A 9,694-nucleotide genomic window follows, 5' to 3' on the forward strand; every position below is an offset into this window, starting at 1 on the left:
CGAATTAGGTGAAAACGGGCTTGCATAGTAATTCGAATCAAGTTGATTCGAATTACAAGGGAATCGGCTATAAAAGGAGTTCGTGCCAAGTTCATTCGAATCACTTTCTCATTCTCCAACCCCACCAAATCCAAGAGAAAAAGACCAGCGTTCAGTACGAGCTTGACCAGAGCGGCTGTTTCTGTCGATGGGGGACGATCCGGGAAGGCTTTATCGTCTGGATGGAGTAGCTCATATCGCCGGTGTTATCAACGACGAGGTTAGTGGTTTATGAAAGTGGTTTATGATAATGGTATTTGTTAATGGTTTTTTAGAATGGTTTATGTTACTGTTAGTGGTTTAGGACAGTGGTTTAGGAAAGTAGTGTAGGGTAGTGGTTTTTGTTGATGGTTTTTGTTAATGATTTTTGTTAATGGTTTTGTTTTAGCGGTTTATTGTAAATGGTTTTTGGATAGTGGTTTAGGAAATTAGTGTAGGGTAGTGGTATTTGTTGATGGTTTTTGTTAATGATTTTGTTTTAGCGGTTTATTGTTGATAGTTTTTCTTAATGGTATTTGGTAATGGTTTATTGTTGATGGTTTTGGTTAATGGTTTTTGTGAATGGTTTTGTTTTAGCGGTTTATTGTTAATGGTTTTAGTCGATGGTTTTTGTTAATGGTTTTTGCTAATAGTTTTTGTTAATGGTTTATTGTTGATGGTTTTTGTTAATGGTTTTTGTGAATGGTTTTGTTTTAGCGGTTTATTGTTAATGGTTTTAGTCGATGGTTTTTGTTAATGGTTTTTGCTAATAGTTTTTGTTAATGGTTTATTGTTGATGGTTTTTGTTAATGGTTTTTGTGAATGGTTTTGTTTTAGCGGTTTATTGTTAATGGTTTTTGTTAATGGTTTTTCTTAACGGTTTATTGTTGATGTTTTTTGTTTATTGTTTTGTGTTAATGGTTTTGTTTTAGCGGTTTATTGTTTTTTCTAATTATGCGTTTTATGTAATGGCCAGCCTCGTCGTTGCATATCCAGTGTTAGGCGGCAACAGGGGATGCGTCTTGATGAGAGGTATGTCCCGTACTTGCAGATGGCGGGACTTTACCATCTTGCGAGACTCAACGACAGATGGTTCCGACTTGACGAGCCCCTAGTCAGCGCATTCGTCGAGAGGTGGCGCCCTGAGACGCACACCTTCCACATGCCGTTCGGAGAGTGCACTATCACGCTTCAGGACGTCGCATACCAGCTTGGGTTGCCAGTTGACGGAGATTATGTTAGTGGTTGCCTTACGGACTTCCACATTTACATTGAGGGTGGGAGACCTGCTTGGCAGTGGTTCCAGGAGTTGCTCGGTGTTTTACCGCCGGAGAACCAGGTGCAGAAATTCGCAGTCAACTGCACCTGGTTTCAGGAGACATTCGGGGAGTGTCCAGACGGGGCAGATGAGGAGACGGTTAGGCGATTTGCCCGGGCGTACATCATGATGTTACTGGGTACGCAGCTGTTTGCCGACAAGTCTGGCAACCGCATACACATCAGATGGCTACCATATGTTGCTCGGCTTGAGGATATGGGTCGCTATAGTTGGGCGTCGGCGGCACTAGCATGGCTGTACAGGTGCATGTGCCGAGTCGCCAACAGACATGTGGTTAAGTTAGCTGGCCCGTTACAGTCGTGGATTTTCTGGCGGTTTCCTACACTTAGGCCATCTGGGTATGATGAGATCAGCTGGCCCCTTGCATCGAGGTACCGTTATTGTTTTGTAGTAGATATTCTTCTTGTTATTATTTTGTAATTATGCCCTATATTCTTCTGTTTTCTTGTACGCAGATGGTCTGGTTACAACCCTGGGATTAGCAACAAGGGACCTCGGGTACAGATGGCTCGCATGCAGATCGACTTGCTACAGCCTCGGCAGGTACGTAACACGAACTTCTGCGTATCTAAACTCAGTGTTTCACTTTATATCACTTAACTGAAAGTACAAATGATTTGATTTTGATTTTTGCAGTTCGAGTGGATGCCGTATAGCGGAGTGGACGTCATCCAGGTTGTTCATCCTGAGGTGTTGGAGCCTCGTCATACGATGTTGTGGCGATGCAGGACGGCCCTGATTTATTTTGCGGTTGTGGAGTGGCATCAGGTTGACAGAGTTTTACCTCAGTTTGGCGGCGTTCAGCCCATACCGTCTCCCGCCCTGAACATCGACTTCCTGATGTCGAAGGACGGGAGAGGAGGTGACCGTTGGTTCCCGGCACAGTACCCCGATTGGCATCTTTACTGGCAGGAGCGTGCTGATTATATTCTACAGTTTGACATCGTCCCCGACCCTGGTCCGTCCCATGAGTTCTTGACATGGTGGTATCAGCACGGGAAGAGGTTTTTATCTCCGGAGATGTTATTGGGGGATCCGAGAGGTGTTCCTATTCCAGACGAGGCGACGCAGAGGGGTGCTGGCCGACTTCCAGACATGGACCGGGTAGAGGATGTTCCTGACAGACGTCGCACTGAGAGGAGAGCACGAGTTGGGACACGTCGTAGCCAGCGTGAGTGGAACTGGGTAGATCAGGCTATGGATGCCGGAGACGACCCAGTTAGGGGTGTGGGGAGAGGTCGTGGTCGAGGAGGCAGGAGGAGGGTGGGTGCTGCTAGACATGGTGCGCAGATGCCTGGGGGAGGTGATGTTGCGGGAGTTCCTAGGGCACCTCAGGGCGGGCATGATGGTGGTTTCCCTGGATCCGGTATGGGAGATCCCACGAGTCAGGTTGATGCTGGGCTTGGTGGTGGAGGTATTGGAGATTACTTCGTAGGTGTTCCCGGTGATGATCATACCCTTCAGGATAGTACTCCATGGGTGAGTCCTGGCTCGATGTTTGGAGACTTACTTGCTAGTGATGGCATCGTGCACGAGTTCGGTGGACCACATTTCCTTGAGGATATCCGGACCATCATGCAGGAGGATGAGGCTGCTTCCGGACGGGTTCATACGACAGGGACACAGGCACCACTAGACGTTGATCTGAATGAGCCTGCCACGGTAGTTACTGCGCATCCTTTTGCCATGGGTGGGACCCCAGCATCGGCACAGAGTATTGGATCACACTCGGTTGCCGGCCCGTCGTCATCCAGACCCGTCCATGTACCGCCTACGACCCAGAGACAGCCAGTACCTGATGACAGCGACGAGTCGATTGAGGATGAGGAGCCACTTATTCGCAGGGGCTACCGGACACGGGTGCCACGCCGTTGCGGCACTGGATCGCACCTGTTTAGATGATTCATGGATATTGGTTTACATCTTGTTGTCTTTATTATATTTTGTACTTCGTTGGTTAGTTATAGTTGTTATGATATGTACTTTCCTATTATGTTATTTGAATTTATGTTATGTAGTCTCATTTACGTCGATGTATTATACTTTTTTGTTACGATTAATTGTTTCATGTTATGTCATTCGTTATCCTTTTACCGCTATATAATATTCTTTGTTCTACTTATAAATTTGAATTATGTAAAAGACTTTAAGCAGAAATTTTTTGGTAACATTATCAAGTTTATATATAATTCGAATCTATATGTTTCGAATTATCTAATGTCACCACCTAACCTAGTAATTCGAATCAAATTGATTCGAATTACTCCACAGTGTCCCTTCATAGTAATTCGAATTAACTTAATTCGAATTATGAAGATGCAATTCGAAACAAGTTGTTTCGAACTATGTTCATTTCGTGCGTCCCTAGTAATTCGAATCATATTGATTCGAATTACGTTCAAATCAAATTCGAATCATATTGATTCAAATTATATAATAAGTCGTCCTGGTTGATTCATGTATTGATTTTTCATTTGGCCGATTTAGGTAAATTTGAGCTCTACTTGGCTCAAATCAGTTTTTTACCCTTAAATCGTACTTCTAAACTTTTCTACATCTGAAACAAAAACTTAAAAATAAAATTAAGATTTGTATGCAGCAAAAATATTAGAACGTAAGTTCAAAAGTTTTATACAAGTTCTTTAGACTAGACCTGAGGTACTTAGATTTAAAGACACATCTTCTGAGGTCTAAAGTAATTTTAGAAAACTTTTAAAAATATTTTTTGAGGTATATCATAAGCAAAGTTAAAACTTGTAAAATAAGCTAAAGCTTTAAAACAAAGAGATAAAGGTTTAGAAGATATACACAACTACACAAGTGGTATATATTGATTCCGATTAAAATGTCTATGTCTAGTCTATAAATAATTTGGGAGTTCTATTTCTAAAATGATGTACAATGAATATTTTTTTCTCAAATCTTTTCAAATTAAACTTTGACTCAGATTGGATCGTAATATAATTTAAGAATCTTAGATACTCTGTAACTTTCTCACGTAAAATTCTTGTTAGATAATTTATTAGTCTAAGAATGTTAGATCAATATACTTTCATTAATTCTTCTCAAGTCTATAAAATGATTCAGATTGGATCATCACCAACTTAAGAAACTTGGGTATTCTTTTTTTAACCCTTTTCATGATTAGAGTGAATCATATTGGATATCCTACTAATTTAAGATCTTTATGTGTTCAACTAACAAACAAGACTTAAATTAAATATTCCACCAATTTATGAACTTTTGTTTGGATTAAAAAAAAAAGAATAACAAACTAAAAGAAAAAGAAAAAAGTTAGTGCATAAAGAACTCATAAAGGTTTTCTTCCTTTAGTATGTCTCGCTGCTCACCTCTTTTCTCTTAATTTGGTTTTGTTTTTGTTTTTGTCTTGAATTTGATCATTTTATTTTGATTGAATATTGTGGTTTACTGAACTCCATGGTTTGGAGCATGCACAAGGCGAGATTCGAACTCCTGACACTTGGTTAAGCAGACTAATAAGCTAAACATTAGACCAACCCAACTTGGTTGTTTTGTTCTCTTATTTTATTTGCTTAGATAACTACGATTGCTGGTGTTGTGCAGTCATTATTACTTCAAAATTTTAGAATCTGATTATTGGTTATCTGAACTCTTTCAAGAGTTTGAAAATTTTAAAACTGATGTTGTATATGTGCAGTCATTATCTCCAAATTATTATCTTAGCGGACTTTGTAGGACTGTTTCCAATAAAAATTCCCATGCAAATGATGAAATCTTGTTATTCGCTGCTGCAAGAGCACTCTCCAAATCACCTTGGTGGTTTGTTTGTCATGCGACTCCCAAAAATGCTTAATGTTACTGTCTAAAGCTTTATTCAGGTGGGCTTTCTTGTCTCTTTCATTATTAACATAAATTGACTTAGAAAGTAGCAAGAGAAGTTGCATTATCAAGTTGATGGTCTTCAAATATATGAACCTTAAATGAATTGTTTGATCAATTGTAACTTTACATAGTTTCATATTTTCAGTTTCCTATATATACTGATTCAAATACAATGCATCATACAAAATTGGGTGTACTAAACAATCTTTCCTTGTTCATTTGTGTCAGAATTTGAAGCCTGCAATTTGGAGAAAGTTGAAAATGAAAGGAAAGATGTATCACAAAGTTCTTTATGATAATCTTCAAGCACTACTGTCATATTTTGCCAGCATGATCATGAGAAGTGTCTACTATCTTTGGGGAAATGCCACACACTTAGTTGGTGCATTTTATAACTATTAGTTCAATCTTTAGAGCAAATCTTATTTGTTATTATAAAAAAGTTTAGAGCTAAATTGATATTTTAATTTGTATTATTTTTGTTTATCAAAATAATATATTGTTTTAGTATTGTGGTCTTTTTCTGTAAATGTTATAATCATGCAAAAATAATGTATCTAATTTGAATATATAAAATTTTGTTTTATTAGTTATAATTGTTTTCGTTATGTATTAAAAGCATATAGATATTATTTGAAGTATAATTTTTAATATATTAAAACTGTTCAGTTAGCTACTATTAAATAATAGTAAAAGTTATAAATTTTCGAAACAAAAATAAAAAAATTCAATAGTGCTTGTTTGCTCTTCTTTCTTGGTGGCTCATCATTCAGAATTTTCTTCATCATTGCTGCGTTTTTCTTTTTCAATTGTTTGTCTTCACATTTGGTATTTCGTCATTTTTATTCTCTATTCATGTTTTTTTTAAGATTTTTTTTTTAATTTTGTTAAAGTATGAATGCTTGAGCAGTTACACAAAACGAGATACGAAGAGGAACACATCAAATTAAAAATCAGACTTATTTTAATCTGATTTGTATATAACCTTAGCATGAGAATTAAAATTTCATTAGAGTTGAAATCAATCTATTTGATACCAAAACATGAAATAGAACTCCAATTCTCTAGAAAAATCTATTCCAAGAGTTAATCAATACAAAACACATTATTCTAAAAAATAATAGGAAATTAAAAAAATTCTACATGAAAATTAAAAAATATCAACTTAGAGTCACAAAAAAAATATCAATTTATATCACAAACATCTAAAGAATGGAAATAACATTAATATATGCAAACAAATAAAAATTAAAAAATATTTTTTTAAAAACAAATTAATTATATAAAATAAAATATAATTGACAAGACATAATATTTGTATGACATACGAAAATATCCTTAATCACGTACAAAATTCAATCGATTGTGTTACTATGCCAATCTGATTAAATAAAAAAATACCTTTATAACTTTGCAAAATTTACTCGATTAGATAATACTACCAATCGATTAAATAAAAAAAACTTTTATTCTATAGCACAATTTAATGGATTTGAGAGGACACCCTTAAAATACTTTAAAAGGCAAAAACTTACAAAAAACACCGAAATATTCTACAAAATTGAGTTATCAACTTTTAGAAAATGAGGAGCTCAAGCTTATCTTTGTTTTCTTTGTGCTTGTATGGGTCTATATGCATCTGTTTCAAACTTAGTGAGACTATGCATTGGTTTGGATTTTCTTGAAGGTGTCTACACAATAAGGAAAGCCAAAGATAAAGTGCAAATGTTGGTTATGCATTTAAAAGAGTTAGGTTTGTTGTCTAACAGTTATTCAAATGATCATTTCACAATGCAAAACCTTGCTCGCAATGCAGCCTTGTTAATAGCATTGGAGGAAAAAAATGTGTTCGTATTAACAAAAAGAAAGCTAGATGAATGACCTAATGATAATAAACTTAAAAGATATACTATTATTTTTTTCCCTCATTGTGATGTCAATACTAAGGAGTTTTCTCAAAGTGTAAAGCATCCTAAATTCAAATCTTTCATTTTCACAATAATCATTAATACTTCAAAATACCAAAAGACTTTTTTTTTGAGAAATGAAAAATCTTAAGGTGTCGGTGGTTTAAGGATTAGTTTTTATTATCAAGAATATCATTATTAGGAATATAATGCCTAGAAATGAGATTATTTAGCATATAAGAATTTTATGTTTGGTTATAAAATTTAATGTTTTGAAATATTATGTTTGATCAATTATTCTCCATATACTTATTTTTACCATATAAGTCTATACATGTCATTTTTCACGCGCCTATTAGTTTGATAGATTTCAGTCAACGTGCGCACTTCTTATTCTTCTTGTTGCACGTTCTTTTTTTTTCCGTTATCGTTGTCACTAACAATACCTCCTCCTCTTCTTCCTCCTTTTTTTTATTCGAATTTCTCTTCGTTCTTCCTTTTCCTCCTTCTCCTCCTTATCTCGTTCTTGAAGATAATGAATAATTAAAGTTTAAATTGTCAATTGAACCAAAACGAAATTGATTATTGTTTTGAATCCAATCAAGTAGCTAACATGTGGCTCGATTCAAGTTAATTTTTTTATTAGTAGTTTATGATTTTATAAGTGAATAATGTTTCATCGTTGATGGTTTGAATTGAATGTAATATAAAAGTTTTGCATTAAGAAAATATTTTTCTGTATTTGCAGTAAATTTGGGTGTAACACGAAGATATTTGGGTGTATTCTTTAAGAATTTTCGGTGTATATGTGCCGATAAATTTTACATAATTAAAAACTCTTCTTCTCACTCCTCTTCATCTTCTGTTACTTCTTCTTCTTTTTCATCATCATCATCATATTCTTTTTTTTCTTATTTATCTTTTTTTTTCTTGTTTTATCTTCTCAAGTTTCTTCTTGTTTGACTCTTTTAACAAGAATAAAAAACAAAAAAATCAAACAAAGAAGAAGAATAAACACATAATGGTACAAAATTACTTGGAAGAGGATGAACTTACATTCGTTCAATTAAAAGAAAGAAACAAATAAGAAAAAGAAGAAAAAGAAAAAAAATGCAGCATTAAAGGAAACATTTTCCTGTATTTGCAGCAAATTTGGGTGTAACACGAAGATATTTGGATATATTTGTTTAAGAATTTTTGGTGTATGTGTGTTGATAAGTTTTGCATAATTCAAAATTTTTCATCTTTCTCCTCATCTTCTGCTGCTTCTTTTTCTTTTTTTCATCGTCATTACCATCTTCTTCTTTTTTTCTTATTCACCTTTTCCTTTTTATTTTACCTTTTTAAGTTTCTTCTTATTTTACTCTCTCACCAACACCACCACCACTTCCTCCTCCTCCTCCTCCTCCTCCTCCTCCTTTTCTTCTCCTCTTTCATTTTCCTCTTTCTCCTTCCATCATCAGTTATCTCGTTGAAGAGAATGAATAATTCAAGTTGAGATTGTCAATTGAACCAGAACAAAGTTGATTATTTTGAATCCAATCAAGTGGCTGAGGTGTGGTTCGATTCTAGTCAATATTTTCGTTAGTAGTTTATGATTCTGTAGGTGAATAATGTTGTTTTTGTTTGTGAAAATTGTTGTTCATCGTTGATGGTTTGAATTGAATATAATGTAAAAGTTCTGCATTAAAGAAAATATTTTTCTATATTTGCAGCAAATTTGGGTGTAACACGAAGATATTTGGGTGTATTCTTTAAGAATTTTTGGTGTATATGTGCTGATAAGTTTTGCATAATTCAAAACTCATCTTCTTCATCCTCTTCATTTTTTGCTGCTTCTTTTTTTTATCATCATAATCTTCATCTTTTTTTCTTGTTTTATCTTCTCAAATTTTTTGTTTTACTCGCTTAACAAGAATAAAAAAAAATCAAACAAAGAAGAAGAAGAAACACATAATGGTACAAAATTACTTGGAAGAGGATAAACTTACATTTGTTCGAATAAAAGAAAAAAATAATTAAGGAAAAGAAGAAGAAGAAAAAAATGCAGCACTAGAGAAAATATTTTTCTGGATTTGTAGCAAATTTGGGTATAATACGAATATATTTGGGTTTATTGTTTAAGAATTTTTGGTGTATGTATGCTGATAATTTCTATATAATTCAAAACTCTTCCTCTTCCTCCTCCTCATCTTCTGTTGCTTCTTCTTCTTCATCTTCTTATTTCATATTCTCATAATTCTTCTTGGGAGGAAAAAATCAAACAAAGAAGAAAAAAATTCATAATGTTACAAAATCAATAGAAAGAGAATAAGGAAAAAATGCAGCAACAACAACAGTAATAAAAAAATGACAATGAAGATGAAACACGCGAAGAAAAAAGAGAAAAAATGCAAAGAAGAAGGAGAAGAAGATGGAAGAGAAGGAGGAGGAGGAACGCAAAGCGCGCTATGGAAACCATTGAGTAACGCGCGTGTTAACATGCTCATATGGGAGAGCGTCTTTTTTGTTGGGTTTGCCCCAACTTGTATGACTTGTAAACCAAAATGACTTGTCTGTATAGATC

The sequence above is a fragment of the Arachis duranensis genome, chromosome 2 (genome assembly GCF_000817695.3).
Source record: "Arachis duranensis cultivar V14167 chromosome 2, aradu.V14167.gnm2.J7QH, whole genome shotgun sequence".
In the NCBI taxonomy this organism is placed as follows: Eukaryota; Viridiplantae; Streptophyta; class Magnoliopsida; order Fabales; family Fabaceae; genus Arachis; species Arachis duranensis.